A 21,311-nucleotide genomic window follows, 5' to 3' on the forward strand; every position below is an offset into this window, starting at 1 on the left:
CGCGTTAAAGAGACTTGAGACGCGACATACTAATCTAGGGTCACGTTTCACGCTCACTTTGCGTAATATAACCTAACAACGCTTAGGTAATCAGAACGACGCGTTAAAGAAACTTGTTACATGACATAGGCATGGTGAAAAAAACAGGTTAAAGACACTTGAGACGCGACATACTAATCTAGCGTCACGTTTCACGCACATTTTGCGTAATATAACCAAACCATGCTTAGGTAATCGGGACGACGCGTTAGAGAGACTTGTGATGCGACATATGCATGGTGAAAAAAACTGGTTAAAGACACTTGAGAAGCGATTGTACTAATCTAGCGTCACTATTCACGCACACTTTGTGTAATATACCTAACCATGCTTAGATAATCGAAACGACGCGAGACATGAGACAAGACATACTAATCAATTATCACTTTTAACGCATACTTTGCGTAATATAACCTAACCATGCTTAGGTAATCGGAACGACGCGTTAAAAAGACTTGAGACACAACATACCAATCTATTTCACTTTTCACGCACAATTTGCGTAATATAAACTAACCATGCTTAGAGAGACTTGTGACGCGAAATAAGAATGCTAATGAAACGATGCCTTAAAGATACTTGAGATGCGACATACTAATCTATCGTCACTTTTCACTCACACTTTGCGTAATATAACCTAACTATGCATAGGTAATAGGAACGACGCTTTAGAGAGACTTGTGACACGACATACTAATATAGCAACCTAACTATGCTTAGGTAATCGGAACGACTTGTAAGAGAGACTTGTGATGCGACATAAGCATGGTAATTGAAACGACGCGTTAAAGAGACTTGTGACGTGACATAGTAATCTAGAGTCACTTTTCATGCACACTTTGCGTAATATATCCTAGGGAAAAGGGTCATTTATTCCCCTAACGTTTGCCTCAAGGATCAAGCAAGCCCTCAACGTTTAGAAAGGTTCAGATATGCCCCCAACGTCTTAAAAAGTGAACAACCAGACCCCCATTTTGACTTATAAATGAAACGTTGGGGGCTTGATTGTCAAAATTGGAGGGCCTGATTGTTCATTTTTCAAGACGTTGAGGGCATATTTGAACCTTTCCGGACGTTGAGGGCTTGCTTGATCCTGGAGGCAAACCTTAAGGGCATAAATGACCCTTTTCCCTATATCCTAACCATGCATAGGTAATCAAAACGGCGCGTTAATGAGACTTGTGACGCGACATACTAATCTAGCGTCACTTTTAAGGCACACTTAGCGTAATATAACCTAACCATGCTTAGATAATCTGAACGACGGTTAATGAGACTTGTGACGCGACATACTAATCTAGCGTCACTTTTTACGCATACTTTGCGTAACATAACCTAACCATGCTTAGGTAATCAGAACGACACGTTAAAGCGACTTGTGATGCGACATAGTAATCTAGCGTCACTTTTAACTCACACTTTTCGTAATATAACCAAACGCTTAGGTAATCGGAAAGACGCGTTAGAAAGACTTGTGACGCGACATAATCATGTAATCGAAGCGACGCGTTAAAGAGACTTGAGACACGAGATACTAATCTAGCGTCACTTTTCAGGCACACTTTGCGTAATAACCTAACCATGCTTAGGTAATCGGAACGACGAGTTAAAGAGACTTGTGACGCGACATACTAATCTAGCGTCACTTTTCAAGCACACTTTGCGTAATATAACCTAACCATGCTTAGGTAATCAGAATGGCGCGTTAGTGAGACTTGTGACGCGAAATAAGCATGGTAATTGAAACGACGCGTTAAAGAGACTTGAGATTGACATACTAATCTAGCGTCACTTTTTACGCACGCTTTGCATAATATAACCTAACCATGCGTAGGTAATCGAAACGACGTTTTAAATAGACTTGAGACGCGACATGCTAATCTACCGTCACTTTTCACGCACACTTTGCGTAATATAACCTAGCCATGCTTAGGTAATAAGAACGACACATTTAAAAAGACTTATGACGCGATATTGTAATCTAGCTTCACTTTTAATGCACACTTTTCATAATATAAACTAACCATGCTTAGGTAATCAGAACGACGCGTTAGAGAGAATTGTGATGCAACATAAGCATGGTAATTGAAACAACGCGTTAAAGAGACTTGAGACTCGACATACTATTCTAGCGTCACTTATCACGCACACTTTGCGTAATATAACCTAACCATGCTCAAGTAATCGAAACAACGCGTTAAAGAGACTTGAGATGCGACATACTAATCTAGCTTCACTTTTCACCCACACTTTGCGTAATATAACCATGCTTAGGTAATCCGAACGACGCGTTAAAGAAACTTGAGAGGCGACATACTAATCTAGCGTTACTTTGCACGCACACTTTACGTAATATAACCTAACCATACTTCGGTAATCGGAACGACGCGTAAAAGAGACTTGTGATGCGACATAGTAATCTAGCATAAATTGTAACGCACACTTTCTTTAATATAACCTAACCATGCTTAGGTAATCGGAACGACGCGTTAGAGAGACTTGAGACACGACATACTAATCTAGCGTTACTTTTCACGCACACTTTGCGTAATATAACCTAACCATGCTTAGGTAATAAAAACGACACGTTAAAGAGACTTGTGATGTGACATATTAAGTGTGCGTTAAAAGTTACAATAGATTAGTATATCGCGTCTGAAGTCTTTTTAACACGTCGTTAAGATTACCTAAACATTGTTAGTTTTATTATGCAAAGTGTGCATGAAAAGTGACGATAGATTAGCATGTCGTTTCTCAAATCGCTTTAACGCGTCGTTTCAATTACCATGCTTAAGTCGCGTAACAAGTCTCTCTAACGTGTCTTTCCGATTACCTAAGCATGGTTAGGTTATATTATGCAAAGTGTGCGTGAAAAGTGATGCAAGATTAGTATGTCGTGTCTCAAGTCTCTTTAATGCGTCGTTTTGATTACCAAGTTTATCACAAGTCTCTTTGACACGTCGTTCTGATTACCTAAATATGGTTAGGTTATATTACGCAAAGTGTGCCTGATAAGTGATGCTAGATTAGTATGTCGCGTCTCAAGTCTCTTTGACGCGTCGTTCCGAGTACCTAAGCAAGGTTAGGTAATATTACGCAAAGCGTGCGTAGAAAGTGATGCTAGATTAGTATGTCGCGTCTCAAGTCTCTTTAACGCGTCGTTCCGATTACCTAAGCATCGTTAGGTTATATTACGCAAAGTGTGCGTAATAAGTGACGCTAGATTAGTATGTCCTGTTTCAAGTCTCTTTAACGCGTCATTTCGATAACTATGCTTATGTCTCGTCACAAGTCTCTTTAACGCGTCGTTTCGAACACCTAAGCATTGTTAGGTTATATTACACAAAATGTGCGTGAAAAGTGACGCTAGATTAGTATGTCGCGTCTCATGTCTCTTTAACGCGTCAGTTCGATTACCTAAGCATGGTTAGGTTATATTGCACAAAGTGTGCGTAAAAAGTGACGCTAGATTAGTATGTCGCGTCTAAAGTCTTTTTAAAGCGTCGTTCCATTACCATTCTTATGTTGCGTCACAAGTCTCTCTAATGCATCGTTCCAATTACCTAAGCATGGTTAGTTTATATTACGCAAAGTGTGCGTGAAAAGTGAAATAGATTAGTTAGTCGTGCGTCTCAAGTCTTTTTGACGCGTCGTTCCGATTACCTAAGTATTGTTAGGTTAAATTACAAAAAGAGTGCGTAAAAGGTTATGCTAGATTAGTATGTCGTGTCTCAAGTCTCTTTAACGCGTCGTTCCGATTACCTAAGCATGGTTAGGTTATATTACGCAAAGTGTGTGTTAAAAGTACAATAGATTAGTATGTAGCATCTCTTGTCTTTTTAATGCATCGTATCGATTACCTAAGTATGGTTAGGTTATATTATGCAAAGTGTGCGTGAACAATGACGCTAGATTAGTATGTTTATGTCGCGTCACAAGTCTGTTTAACGCGTCGTTCCGACTACCTAAGCATGGTTAGGTTATATTACGCAACGTGTGCGTTAAAAATGACGGTAGATTAGTATGTCAACGTTTCCAGTCTCTTTTACGCGTCGTTTCGATTACCATGCTTATGTTGCGTCACAAGTCTCTCAACGCGTCGTTCCGATTACCGAAGCATGGTTAGGTTATATTACGCAAAGGGTGCGTAAAAGTAACGCTAGATTAGTATGTCGCATCTCAATTCTCTTTAACGCGTCGTTCCGATTACCCAAGCATGGTTAGGTTATATTACACAAAGCGTGCGTAAAAAGTGACGCTAGATTAGTATGTCGCATCTCAAGTCTCATTAACGTGTCGTTCCGATTACCTAAGCATCGTTAGGTTATATTACGCAAAGTGTGCGTAAAAAGTGAAGCTAGACTAGTATGTCGCATTTCAAGTCTCTTTAACGCGTTGTTTCGATTACTATGCTTATGTGCGTCACAAGTCTCTTTAACGTGTCGTTCTGAACACCTAAGCATGGTTAGGTTATATTACACAAAGTGTGCGTTAAAAGTGACGCTAGATTAGTATATCGCGTCTCAGGTCTCTTTAACGTGTCGGTCCGATTATCTAATCATGGTTAGGTTATATTGCGCAAAGTGTGCGTGAAAAGTGACGCTAGATTAGTATGTCCCGTCTAATGTTTCTTTAAGGCATCGTTTCATTACCATTCTTATGTAACATCACAAGTCTCTCTAACGCATCGTTCCAATTACCTAAGCATGGTTAGTGTTTACTACGCAAAGTGTGCGTGAAAAGTGAAATAGATCAATATGTCGCGTCTAATGTCTTTGAGACGCGTCGTTCCGACTACCTAAGCATGGTTAGGTTAAATTACATAAAGAGTGCGTAAAAAGTGATGCTAGATTAGTATGTCGTGTCTCAAGTCTACCTAACCATGCTTCGGTAATCGAACCGACGCGTTATAGAGACATGAGATGCGACATACTAATCTACCGTCACTTTTCACGCACACTTTGTGTAGTATAACCTAAACATGCTTAGGTGTTCGAAAGGACGCGTTAATGAGACTTGTGACGCGACATAAGCATAGTAATTAAAACGAAGCGTTAAAGAGACTTGAAATGGGACATACTAATCTAGCGTCACTTTTAACGCACACTTTACGTAATATATCCTACGATGCTTAGGTAATCGGAACGACGCCTTAAAGAGACTTGAGACGCGGCATATTAATCTCGAGTCACTTTTTACACACGCTATGCATAATACAACCTAACCATGCTTAGATAATCGGAACGACGCGTTAAAGAGACTTGAGACGCAACATACTAATCTAGCGTCACTTTTCACGCACACTTTGTGTAATATAACCTAACCATGCTTAGGTAATCGGAACAACGCGTTAGAGAGACTTGTAACGCGACATAAGCATGGTAATCGAAACGACGCGTTAAAGAGACTTGAGACGCGACATACTAATCTAGTGTCACTTTTCACGCACACTTTGCGTAATATAACCTAACCATGCTTAGGTAATTGGAATGACGCGTTAGAGAGACTTGTGACGCGACATAAGCATGGTAATCGAAACGACGCGTTAAAGAGACTTAAGACGCGACATACTAATCTAGCGTCACTTTTCGCGCACACTTTGCGTAATATAACCTAACCATGCTTAGGTAATCGAAACGGCGCGTGAAATAGAGTTGAGACGCAACATACAAATCTAGCGTCACTTTTAACGCACACTTTGCATAATATAACCTAACCATGATTAGGTAATCGTAACGACGTGTTAGAGAGACTTGTGACGCGACATAAGCATGCTAATCGAAACAACGCGTTAAAGAGACTTGAGACGCGGCTTACTAATCTAGCATCACTTTTCACGCACACTTTGAATATATAACCTAACCATGCTTAGGTAATCGGAACGACGCGTTAAAGAGATTTGAGATGCGACATACTAATCTAGAGTCACTTTTCACGCGCACTTTGCATAATATAACCTAACCACGCTTAGGTAATCGGAACGACGCGTTATAGAAACTTGTGACGCGATATAGTAATCTAGCGTCACTTTCAACGAACAATTTGCATAATGTAACCTAACCATGCTAAGGTAATCGGAATGACGCGTTAGAGAGACTTGTGACGCGACATAAGCATGGTAATCTAAACGACGGGTTAAAGACACTTCAGATGCGACATACTAATCTAGCGTCACTTTTCACACTTTGCATAACCTAACCATGCTTAGGTAATCGAAACGACGCGTTGAAAAGACTTAAGACTCGACATACTAATCTATTGTCACTTTTAACGCACACTTTGCGTGATGTAACCTAACCATAATTAGGTAATTGGTACGACGAGTTAAAGAGACTTGAGACAAGACATACAAATCTTGCATCACTTTTTACGTACTCTTTGCATAATTTAACCTAACCATGCTTAGGTAATCGGAACGCTGCGTCAAAACGACTTGAGACGCGACATACTAATCTATTTAACTTTTCACGCACACTTTGCGTAATATTAAATAACCATGCTTAGGTAATTGGAACGATGCGTTAGAGAGACTTGTGACGCAACATAAGACTGGAAATGAAACAACGCCTTAAAGAGACATTAGACGCGACATACTAATCTAGCGTCACTTTTCAAACACTCTTTGCGCAATATAACCTAATCATACTTTGGTAATCGGACCGACACGTTAAAGAGACATGAGACACGACATACTAATCTAGCGTCACTTTTCACGCACACTTTGCGGAATATAACCTAACAATGCTTAGGTAATCGGAAGACGAGTTGAAGAGACATGAGAGGTGACATACTAATCTAGCATCACTTTCATGCACACTTTGTGTAATATAGGTGTTCGGAACGACACGTTAAAGAGAGTTGTGACACGACATAAGCATAGTAATCGAAACGACGCGTTAAAGAGACTTCACACGCGACATACTAATCTAGCGACACTTTCTATGCACATTTTGCGTAATATAACCTAAAGATACTTAGGTAATCGAAACGACGCGTTAAAGAGAATTGAGACGCGAAATACTAATCTAGCGTCAGTTTTAACGCACGCTTTGCGTAATATAACTTAACCATGCTTAGATAATCGGAACGACGCGTTAAAGAGCCTTGAGACGCGACATACTAATCTAGCGTCACTTTTCACACACACTTTGCGTATATATTTAACCATGCTAAGGTAATCGGAACGACGCGTTAAAGAGACTTGTGACACGGCATGCTAATCTGGCGTCCCTATTCACGCACACTTTGCGTAATATAACCTAACCATGCTTAGGTAATCAGAACGACGCGCTAAAGATACTTGTGACGTGACATAGTAATTTAGCTTCACATTTAATGTACACTTTCCATAATAAATAAGCATGGTAATCGAAAGGACGCGTTACAGAAACTTGAGACGCGGCATACTAATCTAGCGTCACTTTTCACACACACTTTGCGTAATATAACCTAAGCATGCATATTTAATCGGAACGCCACATTAGTGAGACTTGTGACACGATATACTAATCCAACGTCACTTTTCACACACACTTTGCGTAATATAACGTAACCATGCTTAGGTAATCGAATCGAGGCGTTGAAGAGACTTGAGACGCGACATACCAATCCAACGTCACTTTTCATGCACACTTTGCGTAATATAACGTAACCATGCTGCTTAGGTAATCTAATCGACGCGTTGAAGAGACTTGAGACGCGACATACTAATCTAGCGTCACTTTTCACGCACACTTTGCTTAATATAATCTAACCATGCTTAGGTAATCAAAACAACGCGTTAAAGAGACTTGAGATGAGACAAACTAATCTAGCGTCACTTTTCAAGCATTCTTTGTGTAATATAATCTAACCATGCTTAGTTAATCGGAACAACGCGTTAAAGAGACTTGAGACGCAACATATAAATCTAGCGTCACTTTTCACGCACATTTTACGTCATATAACCTAACCATGCTAAGGTAATCGGAACGACGTGTTAAAGTGACTTGTGACTCGACATAGTACTCTACCGTCAATTTTAACGCACACTTTGCATAATATAACCTAACCATGATTTGGTAATCGGAACGACACGTTTGAGAGACTTGTAGCGTCACTCTTCACGCGCACTTTGGGTATATAACCTAACCATTCTTATGTAATTGGAACGACGCGTTAAAGACTCTTGTGACGCGACATACTAATCTAGCGTCACTTTTCACGCACACTTTGTGTAATGTAACCTTAACCATGCTTAGGTAATCGGAACAACGCGTTAAAGAGACTTGTGATGCGACATAGTAATCTAGCTTCACTTTTAACGCACACTAATTAGAGGAACGACGATAAACCTTAACAGATTACATGTATGACTAGCCAGGATCACAGCCTCACCGCGGGCATTTTATCAACCGGCCTGTCCTCTTAGTATCTGTTGAAATTTATCATATTACCCTGTTAATGACACAAGGTTTTGATTCACAGGATCCTCAGGAGAGGCAAGTGAAGAGCATACCCTTATGCCTTTTATAGCCGACGCGTTAAAGAGACTTGTGACGCGACTTACTAATCTAGCGTCACTTATCACGCACACTTTGCGTAATGTAACCGAACCGGCATAGTAATCTAGAGACTTGTGACGCGCACACTTTACTAATCTAGAGACTTGTGACGCGACATAAGCATGGTAATCGGAACGACGCGTTAAAGAGACTTCTGACGCGACATAGTAATATAGCTTCACTTTTAACGCACACTATCCTTAATATAACCTAACCATGCTTAGGTAATCGAATCGACGCGTTGAAGAGACTTGAGACGCGACATACTAATCTAGTGTTAATGTTCACGCACACTTTAAGTATATTACCTAACCATGCTTAGGTAACGGAACGACGGATTAAAGAGACTTGTGACGCGAAATACTAATCTAGCGTCACTTTTCACGCACACTTTCCATAATATAAATTAACCATGCTTAGGTAATCCAAACGACGCGTTAGAGGGACTTGTGACGCGACAGAAGAATGGTAATCAAAACGACGCGTAAAAGTGACTTGAGATGCGACATACTAATCTAGAGTCACTTTTCCCGCACACTTTGCGTAATATAACCTAACCATGCTTAGGTAATCGTAACAACGTGTTAATAAGACTTGAGACGAAACATACAAATCTTATATCATTTTTCACGCACACTTTGCGTAATATAACCTAACCATGCTAAGGTAATCGGAACGACGCGTTAAAGTGACTTGCTACGCGACATAGTACTCTACCGTCAATTCTAACGCACACTTTGCATAATATAACCTAACCATGATTAGGTAATCGGAACGACATGTTTGAGAGACTTGTGACGCGACATAAGCATGGTAATCGAAACGACGCGGTAAAGAGACGTAAGACGCGACATAGTTATGTAGCTTCACTTTTAACGCACACTTTCCATAATATAAATTAACCATGCTTAGGTAATTGGAACGACGCGTTAAAGAGACTTGTGACGCGACATACTAATCTAGCGTCACTTTTCACGCACACTTTGCGTAATATAACCTAAGGTAATCGGAACGACGCGTTAGAGAGACTTGTGACGCGACATACAAATCTAGCGTCACTTTTCATGCACATTTTCCATAATATAAATTAACCATGCTTAGGTAATCAGAAAGACCCGTTAAAGAGACTTGAAATGTGACATACTAATCTAGCGTGACTTTTTACGCACACTTTGCGTAATATAACTTAACGATTGTTAAATAATCAGAACGACGCGTTAAAGAGACTTGAGACGCGACATACTAATCTAACGTCACTTTATATGCACGCTTTGCGTAATATAACCTAACCATGCTTAGATAATCGGAACGACGCGTTAAAGAAACATGAGACGCGACATACTAATCTAGCGTCACTTTTCAAGCACACTTTGCGTAATATAACCTAACCATGCTTAGGTAATCGGAACGACGCATTAGAGAGACTTGTGACGTGACATACAAATCTAGCGTCACTTTTCAAGCACACTTTGCGTAATATAACCTAACCGTGCTTAAATAATCGAAACGACGCGTTAAAGAGACTTGAGACGCAACATACAAATCTAGCGTCACTTTTCAAGCACACATTGTGTAATATAACCTAACCGTGCTTAGGTAATCGAAACGACGCTTTACAGAGACTTGAGACGCGACAAACTAATCTAGCGTCATTTTTCAAACACACTTTGTGTAATATGTTTCTATAACGCGTCGTTTCGATTATCTAAGCATGGTTAGGTTATATTATGCAAAGTGTGTGTCAAAAGTGACTCTAGATTAGTATGTCGCGTCTCAAATCTCTTTAACGCGTCGTTCCGATTACCTAAGCATGGTTAGGTTATATACGCAAAGTGTGCATGAAAAGTGATGCTAGATTAGTAAGTTGCGTCTCAAGTCTCTTTAACGCGTTGTTTCAATTAGTATGCTTATGTCGCGTCACAAGTCTCTCTAACACGTCGTTCTGATTACCTAATCATGGTTAGGTTATATTACGCAAAGTGTGCGCGCTAAAAGTGACGCTAGATTTGTATGTTGCGTCTCAAGTCTCTTTAACGCGTTGTTCCGATTAACTAAGCATTGTTAGGTTATAGTGCTTGAAAAGTGACGCTAGATTAGTTTGTCCCGTCTCAAGTCTATTTCACGCGTCGTTTCGATTACCTAAGCATGGTTAGGTTATATTACACAAAGTGTGCGTGAAAAGTGACGCTAGATTAGTATGTCACGTCTTAAGTCTCTTTAACGCGTCGTTTCGATTACAATGCTTATGTCGCGTCACAAGTCTCTCTACGCGTCATTCCAATTACCTAAGCATTGTTAGGTTATATTACGCAAAGTGTGAGTGAAAAGTGACACCAGATTAGTATGTCGCGTCTCAAGTCTCTGTAACGCGTTGTTTCGATTACTATGCTTATGTCGCGTTACAAGTCTCTCTAACGCGTCGTTCCTATTACCTAAGCATGGTTAGGTTATATTACGCAAAGTGTGCGTGAAAAGTGACGCTAGATTAGTATGTCGCGTCTCAAGTCTCTTTAACGCGTCGTTCCGATTATCTAAGCATGGTTAGGTTATATTATGCATAGCGTGTGTAAAAAGTGACTCGAGATTAGTATGTCGCGTCTCAAGTCTCTTTAAGGCGTCTTTCCGATTACCTAAGTATCGTAGGTTTTATTACGTAAAGTGTGCATAAAAAGTGACGCTAGATTAGTATGTCCCATTTTAAGTCTCTTTAACGCTTCGTTTTAATTACTATGCTTATGTCGCGTCACAAGTCTAGTTAACGCGTCATTCCGAACACCTAAGCATGTTTAGGTTATACTACACAAAGTGTGCGTGAAAAGTGACGCTAGATTAGTATGTCGCATCTCATGTCTCTATAATGCGTCGGTTCGATTACCGAAGCATGGTTCGGTCATATTATGCAAAGTGTGCGTGAAAAGTGATGCTAGATTAGTATGTCGCGTCTCTACTCTCTTTAACGCGTCGTTTCGATTACCATGCTTATGTAACGCCACAAGTCTCTCTAACGCGTCGTTCCGATTACCTAAGCTTGGTTAGGTTATATTACGCAAAGTGTGCGTGAAAAGTGACGCTCGATTACTATGTCATGTCTCAAGTATCTTTAACGCGTCGTTCCAATTACCTAAGAACGGTTAGGTTAGTCTACGCAAAGCGTGCGTAAGAAGTGACGATAGATTAGTATGTCGTGTCTCATCTCTCTTTAACTCGTCGTTCCGATTACCTAAGCATTATATTAGGTTATATTATGAAAAGTGTGCGTAAAAGTGACAATAGATTACTATGTCGCGTCTCAAGTCTCTCTAACGCGTCGTTTTGATTACTATGCTTATGTCGCGTCACAAGTCTCTCTAACACATCGTTCCGATTACCTAAGCATGGTTAGTTTATATTATGGAAAGTGTGCATTAAAAGTGAAACTAGATTATAATGTCGCGTCATAAGTCTCATTGACGCGTCATTCTGATTACCTAAGCACGGTTAGTTTACATTACCCAAAGTGTGCGAGAAAAGTGAAATAGATTAGTATTTCGCGTCTCAAGTCTTTTTGACGCGTCGTTCTAATTACCTAAGCATTGTTAGGTTAAATGACGCAAAAAGTGCGTAAAAAGTGATGCTAGATTAGTATGTCGTGTCTCAAGTCTTTTTAATGCGTCGTTCCGATTATCTAGGCATGGTTAGGTTATATTACGCAAAGTGTGCGTTAAAAGAAACAATAGATTAGTATGTCGTGTCTCAAGTCTTTTTAACGCGTCGTTTCGATTACCTAAGCATGGTTAGGTTATATTACGCAAAGTGTGCGTGAAAAGTGACGTTAGATTAGTATGTGGCGTCTCAAGTCTTTTTAACGCGTCGTTTCGATTACTTATGCATGGTTAGGTTATGTTACGCAAAGTGTGGGTGAAAATTGACGCTAGATTAGTATGTCGCGTCTCATGTCTCTTTAACGCGTCGTTTCGATTACCATGCTTATGTCGCGTTACAAGTCTCTCTAACGCGTCGTTCCGATTACCTAAGCATGGTTAGTTTATATTATGGAAAGTGTGCATTAAAAGTGAAGCTAGATTATAATGTCGCGTCATAAGTCTCATTAACGCGTCATTCTGATTACCTAAGCATGGTTAGGTTATATTACGCAAAGTGTTCGTGAAAAGTGACGCTAGATTAGCATGTCTCGACTCAAGTCTTTTTAACACGTCGTTTCGATTACCATGATTATTTCGCATCACAAGTCTCTCTAAAGCCTCGTTCCGATTACCTAAGCATGATTAGGTTATATTACGCAGAGTGTGCATGAAAGGTGACAATAGATTAGTATGTTGCATCTCAAGTCTCTTTAACGCGTCGTTTCGATTACCATGCTTATGTCGCGTCACAAGACTCTTTAACGCGTCGTTCCGATTATCCAAGCATGAGTCATATTATGCAAAGTGTGCGTGAAAAGTGACGCTAGATTAATATGTCGCATCTCAAGTCCCATTAACGCGTCGTTCCGATTACCTAAGCATGGTTAGGTTATATTATGTAAATGTGCGTGAAAAGTGACGCTAGATTAGTATGTCACATCTCAAGTCTCTTATCGCGTCGTTTCGATTACCTTAGCATGGTGAGGTTACATTACGCAAAGTGTGCGTGAAAAGTGACGGTAGATTAGTATGTCGCATCGTAAGTCTCTTTAACGCTATGTTTCGATTACCATGCTTTTTGTGAGTCACAAGTCTCTCTAACGCGTCGTTCCGATTACCTGAGCATGTTTAGTGTATATTATGGAAAGTGTGCATTAAAAGTGAAGCTAGATTACTATGTCGCGTCATTAGTGTCATTAACGCGTCGTTCTGATTACCTAAGATGGTTAGGTTATATTACGCAAAGTGTGCGTGAAAAGTGACGCTTTAGCATGTCGTATCTCAAGTCTAATTAACACGTCGTTTCGATTACCATGATTATGTCGCGTCACAAGTCTCTATATCGCCTCGTTCCAATTACCTAAATATAATTAGGTTATATTATGAAGAGTGTGCGTGAAAAGCGATAATAGATTAGAATGTCGCATCTCAAGTCTCTTTAACGCGTTGTTTCAATTACCTGAGCATGGTTAGGTTATATTACGCAAAGTGTGCGTGAAAAGTGACACTAGATTAGCATGTCGCGTCTCAAGTCTCTTAAACACGTCGTTTCGATTACCATGATTATGTCACGTCACAAGTCTCTATATCGCCTCGTTTCAATTACCTAAATATAGTTAGGTTATATTATGAAGAGTGTGCGTGAAAAGCGATAATAGATTAGTATGTCGCATCTCAAGTCTCTTTAACGCATCGTTTCGATTACCATGCTTATGTCGCGTCACAAGTCTCATTAACGCGTCGTTCTGATTATCTAAGCATGGTTATATTACGCAAAGTGCGCGTGAAAAGTGATGATAGATTATAGTATGTCGCATCTCAAGTCTCATTAATACGTCGTTTCGATTAACTAAGAATGGTTAAGTTATATTATGCAAAGTGTGCAGAAAAAGTGACTCTAGATTAGTATGTCGCATCTCAAGTCTCATTTACGCGTCGTTTCAATTACCTAAGCATGGTTAGGTTATATTACACAAAGTGTGCGTGAAAAGTGACGGTAGATTAGTATGTCGCGTCTCAAGTGTGTTCAACGCATCGTTTCAATTACCATGCGTATGTCGTGTTACAAGTCTCACTAACGCGCCACTCCGATTATCTAAGCATGCTTAGGTTATATTTTGCAAAGTGTGCGTGAAAAGTGACGTTTGATTAGTAGGTCGCGTCTCAAGTCTCTTTAACGCGTCGTTTCGATAACAATGCTTATGTCGCGTCACAAGTCTCACTAACGCGTCGTTCCGATTACCTAAGCATGGTTAGGTTATATTACGCAAAGTGTGCATAAAAAGGGACGCTAGATTACTTTGTCGAGTCACAAGATTCTTTAACGCGTCATTGAGATTACCATGCTTATGTCGCGTTACGAGTTTCTCTAACGCGTCGTTCCGATTACCTAAGCATTGTTAGGTTATATTACGCGAAGTGCGCGTGAAAAGTGATGATAGATTCGTATGTCGCGTGTCAAGTCTCTTCAATGAGTTGTTCCGATTACCTTAGCATGGTTTGGTTATATAACGCAAAGTGTGCGTGAAAAGTGACGCTAGATTAGTATGTCGTGTCTCAAGTCTCTTTAATGCTTCGTTTCAATAACCATGCTTATATTACGCAAAGTGTGCATGAAAAGTGACGCTAGATAAGTATGACGCGTCTCAAGTCTCTTTAACGCGTCGTTCCAATTACCTAAGCACGATTAGGTTAGGTTAAGCAAAGCGTGCGTAAGAAGTGACGATAGATTAATATGTCACGTCTCAAGTCTCTTTAACTCGTCGTTCCAATTACCTAAGCATCATATTAGGTTATATTACGCAAAGTGTGCGTAAGAAATGACAGTAGATTACTATGTCGCATCTCAAATCTCTTCAACACGTCATTTTGATTACTATGCATATGTCGCGTCTCAAGTCTCTTTAACGCATCGTTTCGAATACTAATGCATGGTTAGGTTATGTTACACAAAGTGTGCGTGAAAAGTGACGATAGATTAGTATGTCGTGTCTCATGTCTCTTTAACGCGTCCGTCCCATTACCTATGCATGGTTAGATTAAATTATTCAAAGTGTCCGTGAAAAATGACGGTAGATTAATATGTCGCGTCTAAAGTCTCTTTAAGGCGTCGTTTCATTACCATGCTTATGTCGCATCACAAGTCTCTCTAACGCATCGTTCCAATTATCTAAGCATGGTTAGTTCACATTACTCAAAGTGTGCGAGAAAAGTGAACTGGATTAGTATGTCGCGTCTCAAGTCTTTTTGATGCGTCGTTCTGATTACCTAAGCATGGTTAGGTTATATTATGCAAAACGTGATGCTAGATTAGTATGTAGTGTCTCTAGTCTCTTTAGTGCGTCGTTCAGGTTATATTACACAAAGTGTGCGTTAAAAGAGACAATAGATTAGTATGTCGTGTCTCAAGTCTTTTGAACGCGTCGTTTCGATTACCTAAGTTTATATTACGCAAAGTGTGCGTAAAAAGTGACGTTAGATTACTATGTTGCGTCTTAAGTCCCTTTAACGCGTTTTTCCGATTAACATGGTTAGGTTTTATTACGCAAAGTGTGCGTGAAAAGTGACGCTAGATTAGTTTGTCGCGTCTCAAGTCTCTTTCTTTAACGCCTCGTTTCGAATACTTATGCATGGTTAGGTTATGTTACGCAAAGTGTGCGTGAAAATTGACGCTAGATCAGTATGTCGCGTCTCATCTCTCTTTAACGGGTCGTTTTCGATTACCATGCTTATGTCGCGTCACAAGTCTCTCTAACGCGTCGTTCCAATTACCTAAGCATAGATAGGTTATATTACGCAAAATGTGCGTGAAAAGTGAATCTAGATTAGTATGTCGCGTCTCAAGTCTCTTTAACGCGTCGTTTCAATTACCATGCTTATGTCACGTCAAAAGTCTCTCTACACGTCGTTCCGATTTCCTAAGCATGGTTAGGTTATATTATGCAAAGTGTGCGTGAAAAAGTGACGCTAGATTAGTATGTCGCGCCTCAAGTCTCATTAACGTGTTGTTCTGATTAACTAAGTATGGATAGGTTATATTACACAAAATGTGCGTGAAAAGTGACTCTAGATTAGTATGTCGCGTCTCAAGTCTCATCAACGTGTTGTTTCGATTAACTAAGTATGGATAGGTTATATTACACAAAGTGTGCGTGCAAAGTGACGCTAGATTAGTACATCGCATCTCAAGTCTCTTTAACACGTCGTTCTAATTACCTAAGCATGGTTAGGTTATATTACGCAAAGAGTGCATAAAAAGTGATGCTAGATTTGTATGACGTGTCTTAAGTCTCTTTAACTCGTTGTTCCGATTACCTAATCATGGTTAGGTCATATTACGCAAAGTGTGTGTTAAAAATGACAATAGATTAGTATGTCGAGTCTAAAGTCTTTTTAACGCGTTGTTCTGATTACCTAAGCATGGTTAGGTTATATTGCGCTATGGTTGATTAGTATGTCAGCGTCTCAAGTCTCTTTAACGCGTCGTTGCGATTACCATGCTTATGTCGCCCCACAAGTCTCTCTAACGCGTCGTTCCGATTACCTAAGTACGATGGTTAGGTTATATTACGCAAAGTGTACGCTAGATTATTATGTCGTGTCACAAGTTTCTTTAACGCGTCGTTTTGATTACCATGCTTATGTCGCGTCACGAGTCTGTCTAATGCGTCATTCCGATTACCTAAGCATGGTTAGAGTATATTATGGAAAGTGTGCGTTAAAAGTGAAGCTAGATTACTATGTCGCGTCACAAGTCTCTTTAACGCGTCCTTCCGATTACCTATGCATTGTTAGGTTATATTACGCAAAGTGTGCTTGAAAAGTGACGCTATATTAGTATGTCGTGTCACAAGTCTCACTAACGTGCTGTTTCGATTACCTATGTATGGTTATATTACGCAAAGTGTGCGTTAAAAGTAACGCTAGATTACTATGTCGCGTCTCAAGTCTCTGTAAGGCGTCGTTGGCTATTACCATTCTTATGTCGCGTCACAAGTCTCTCTAACGCGTCGTTCCAATTACCTAAGCACTGTTTGTTTATATTACGCAAAGTGTACGTGAAAAGTGACAATAGATTATTCTGTCGCATCTCAAGTCTTTTTGGCGTGTCGTTCCAATTACCTAAGCATGGTTAAGATATACTACGCAAAGAGTACGTAAAAAGTGATGATAGATTAGTATGACGTGTCTCAAGTCTCTTTAATGCGTCTTTCCGATTACCTAAGCAAGGTTAGTTTATATTACACAAAGTTTGTGTTAAAAGTAACAATAGTATGTCGCGTGTGAAATCTTTTGAACGCGTCGTTCCGATTACCTATGCATGGTTAGGTTATATTACGCAAAGTGTGGGGGAAAATTGACGGTAGATTAGTATGTCGCGTCTCAAGTCTTTTTAACGTGTCATTTCGATTACCATGCTTATCTCGCGTCAAAAGTCTCTCTAACGCGTCGTTCCGATTACCTAAGCATGGTTAGGTTATATTATGCAAGCTGTGCTTGAAAAGCGACGCTAAATTAGTATGTCGCGTCTCAAGTCTCTTTAATACGTCGTTTCGATTACCATGATTATGTCGCGTCACAAGTCTCTCTAACGCCTCGTTTCGATTACCTAAGCATGGTTAGGTTATATTATGCAGAGTGTGCGTGAAAAGTGACAATAGATTAGTATGTCACATCTCAAGTCTCTTTAACGCGTCGTTTCGATTAGCATGCTTATATCGCGTCACAAGTCTCTTTAACGCGTCGTTTTGATTATCCAAGCATGGGTTATATTACGCAAAGTGTGCGTGAAAAGTGACGCTAGATTAATATGTCGCGTCTCAAGTCCCATTAACGCGTCGTTCCGATTACCTAAGCATGCTTAGTTTATATTACGCAATATGTGCGTGAAAAGTGAAGCTAGATTAGTATGTCACATCTCAAGGCTATTTAACGCGTCGATTCGGTTACCTGAGCATGGTGAGGTTATATTACGCAAAGTGTGCTTGAAAAGTGACGGTAGATTAGTATGTCGCATCTCAAGTCTCTTTAACGCGTTGTTTCGATTACCTGAGCATGGTTAGGTTATATTACGCAAAGTGTGTGTGAAAAGTGACGCTAGAATAGTATGTCGCGTCTCAAGTCTCTTTAACGCGTCGTTTCGATTACCATGCTTATGTTGTGTCACAAGTCTCTCTAACGCATCGTTTCGATTGCCATGCTTATGTGGCGTCACAAGTCTCTCTAACGCGTCGTTCCGATTACCTAAGCATGGTTAGTTTATATTATGGAAAGTGTGCATTAAAAGTGAAGCTAGATTACTATGTCGCGTCATAAGTCTCATTAACGCGTCGTTCTGATTACCTAAGCATGGTTAGGTTAATATTACGCAAAGTGTGCGTGAAAAGTGATGCTAGATTAGCATGTCGCGTCTCAAGTCTCTTTAACACGTCGTTTCGATTACCATGATTATGTCGCGTCACAAGTCTCTATATCGCCTCGTTCCAATTACCTAAATATAGTTAGGTTATATTATGCAGAGTGTGCGTGAAAAACGATAATAGATTAGTATGTCGCATCTCAAGTCTCTTTAACACGTTGTTTCGATTACCTGAGCATGTTTAGGTTATATTATGCAAAGTGTGCGTGAAAAGTGAGGCTAGAATAGTATGTCGCGTCTCAAGTCTCTTTAACGCGTCGTTTCGATTACCATGCATATGTTGCGTCACAAGTCTCTCTAACGCGTCGTTCCGATTACCTAAGCGTGGTTAGTTTATATTATGGAAAGTGTGCATTAAAAGTGAAGCTAGATTGATGTCGCGTCATAAGTCTCATTAACGCGTCATTCTGATTACCTAAGCATGGTTAGGTTATATTACTCAAAGTGTGCGTGATAAGTGACGTTAGATTAGCATGTCGCGTCTCAAGTCTCTTTAACACGTCTTTTCGATTACCATGATTATCCAATTACCTAAATATAGTTATGTTATATTATGAAGAGTGTGCGTCAAAAGCGATAATAGATTGGTATGTCGCATCACAAGTCTAATTAACGCGTCGTTCCGATTATCTAAGCATGGGTTATATTACGCAAAGTGAGCGTGAAAAGTGATGATAGATTATAGTATGTCGCGTCTCAAGTCTCATTAACGCGTCGTTTCGATTAACTAAGAATGGTTAAGTTATATTATGCAAAATGTGCGGAAAAAGTGACGCTAGATTAGTATGTCGCATCTCAAGTCTCATTTACGCGTCGTTTCGATTACCCTTACATGGTTAGGTTATATTACACAAAGTGTGCGTGAAAAGTGACAGTAGATTAGTATGTCGTGTCTCAAGTGTCTTTAACGCCTCGTTTCAATTACCATGCTTATGTCGCGTTACAATTCTCACTAACACGCCGTTCTGATTACCTAAGCATGCTTAGGTTATATTACGCAAAGTGTGCGTGAAAAGTGACGTTAGATTAGTATGTCGCGTCTCAAGTCACTTTAACGCGTCGTTTCGATTACCATGCATATGTCGCATCACAAGTCTCTTTAACGCGCCGTCCGATTACCTAAGCATGGTTAGGTTATATTATGCAAAGTGTGCATGAAAAGGGACGCTAGATTACTTTGTCGAGACCTAAGCATGGTTAGGTTATATAATAGAAAGTGTGCGTTTAAAGTGAAGCAAGATTACTATGTCGCGTCACAAGTCTCTTTAACGCGTCGTTCCGATTACCTAAGCATAGTTAGAATATATTACGCAAAGTGTGCGTGAAAAGTGACTCTATATTAGTATGTCTTGTCACAAGTCTCTCTAACGCGTTGTTCCGATTACCTAAGCATGGTTAGGTTATATTACGCAAAGTGTGCGTGAAAAGTGATGATAGATTCGTATGTCGCGTGTCAAGTCTCTTCAGCGCGTTGTTCCGATTAACTAAGTATGGTTAGGTTATATTACGCAAAATGTGCATGAAAATTAACTGTAGATTAGTATGTCACATCTCAAGTCGCTTTAACGCGTCGTTTCGATTACCTAAGCATGGTTTGGTTATATAACGCAAAGTGTGCGTGAAAAGTGACGCTAGATTCGTATGTCGTGTCTCAAGTCTCTTTAACGCTTCGTTTCAATAACCATGCTTATTTCGTGTCACAAGTCTCACTAACGCGTCGTTTTAATTACCATGCTTTTGTCGCCTCACAAGTCTCTTTTGCGCATCGTTCCGATAACCTAAGCATGGTTAGGTTATATTACACAAAATGTGCGTAAAAAGTGACGCTAGATTAGTATGTCGTATCTTTAGTCTTTTTAACACGTCGTTTCGATTACCTAAGCATGGTTAGGTTATATTACGCAAAGTGTGCGTGAAAAGTGACGCTAGATTAGTATGTCGCGTCTTAAGTTTCTGTAACGCGTCGTTTCGATTACCATGCATGTGTCGCGTCACAAGTCTCTTTAACCCGTCGTTCCGATTACCTAAGCGTGTTAGGTTATATTACGGAAAGTGTGAGTTAAAAGTTACTCTAGATTACTATGTCGCGTCACAAATCTCTTTCACGCGTCGTTCCGATTACCTAATCATGGTTAGGTTATACTACGCAAAGTGTGCGTGAAAAGTGACGCTAGATTAGTATCTCGCGTCTCAAGTCTTTTTAACGCGTCGTTTCGATTACCATGATTATGTCGTGTCACAAATCTCTATAACGCGTCTTTCCGATTACCTAAGCGTTAGGTTATATTACAGAAAGTGTGAGTTAAAAATGACGCTAGATTACAATGTAGCATCACAAGTCTCTTTAACCCATCGTTCAAATTAGCTAAGCATGGTTAGGTTATATTAGGGAAAGTGTGCTTGAAATGTGACGCTAGATTAGTATGTCGTGTCACAAGTTTCTTATACTTGTCGTTCCGATTACCTAAGCATGGTTAGGTATAGAGAAAAGTGACGCTAGATTAGTATGTCGCCACAAGTCTCTCTAACGCGTCGTTCCGATTACCTAAGCATGGTTCGGTTATATTACGCAACGTATGCGTGAAATGTGATGCTAGATTAGTATGCGCATCAGAAGTCTCTTTAACTCGTCATTCCGATTACCTAAGCATGGTTAGGTTATATTACGTAAAGTGTGCGTGAAATGTG

Source organism: Mercurialis annua, linkage group LG5, assembly GCF_937616625.2.
Source record: "Mercurialis annua linkage group LG5, ddMerAnnu1.2, whole genome shotgun sequence".
Lineage (NCBI taxonomy): Eukaryota > Viridiplantae > Streptophyta > Magnoliopsida > Malpighiales > Euphorbiaceae > Mercurialis > Mercurialis annua.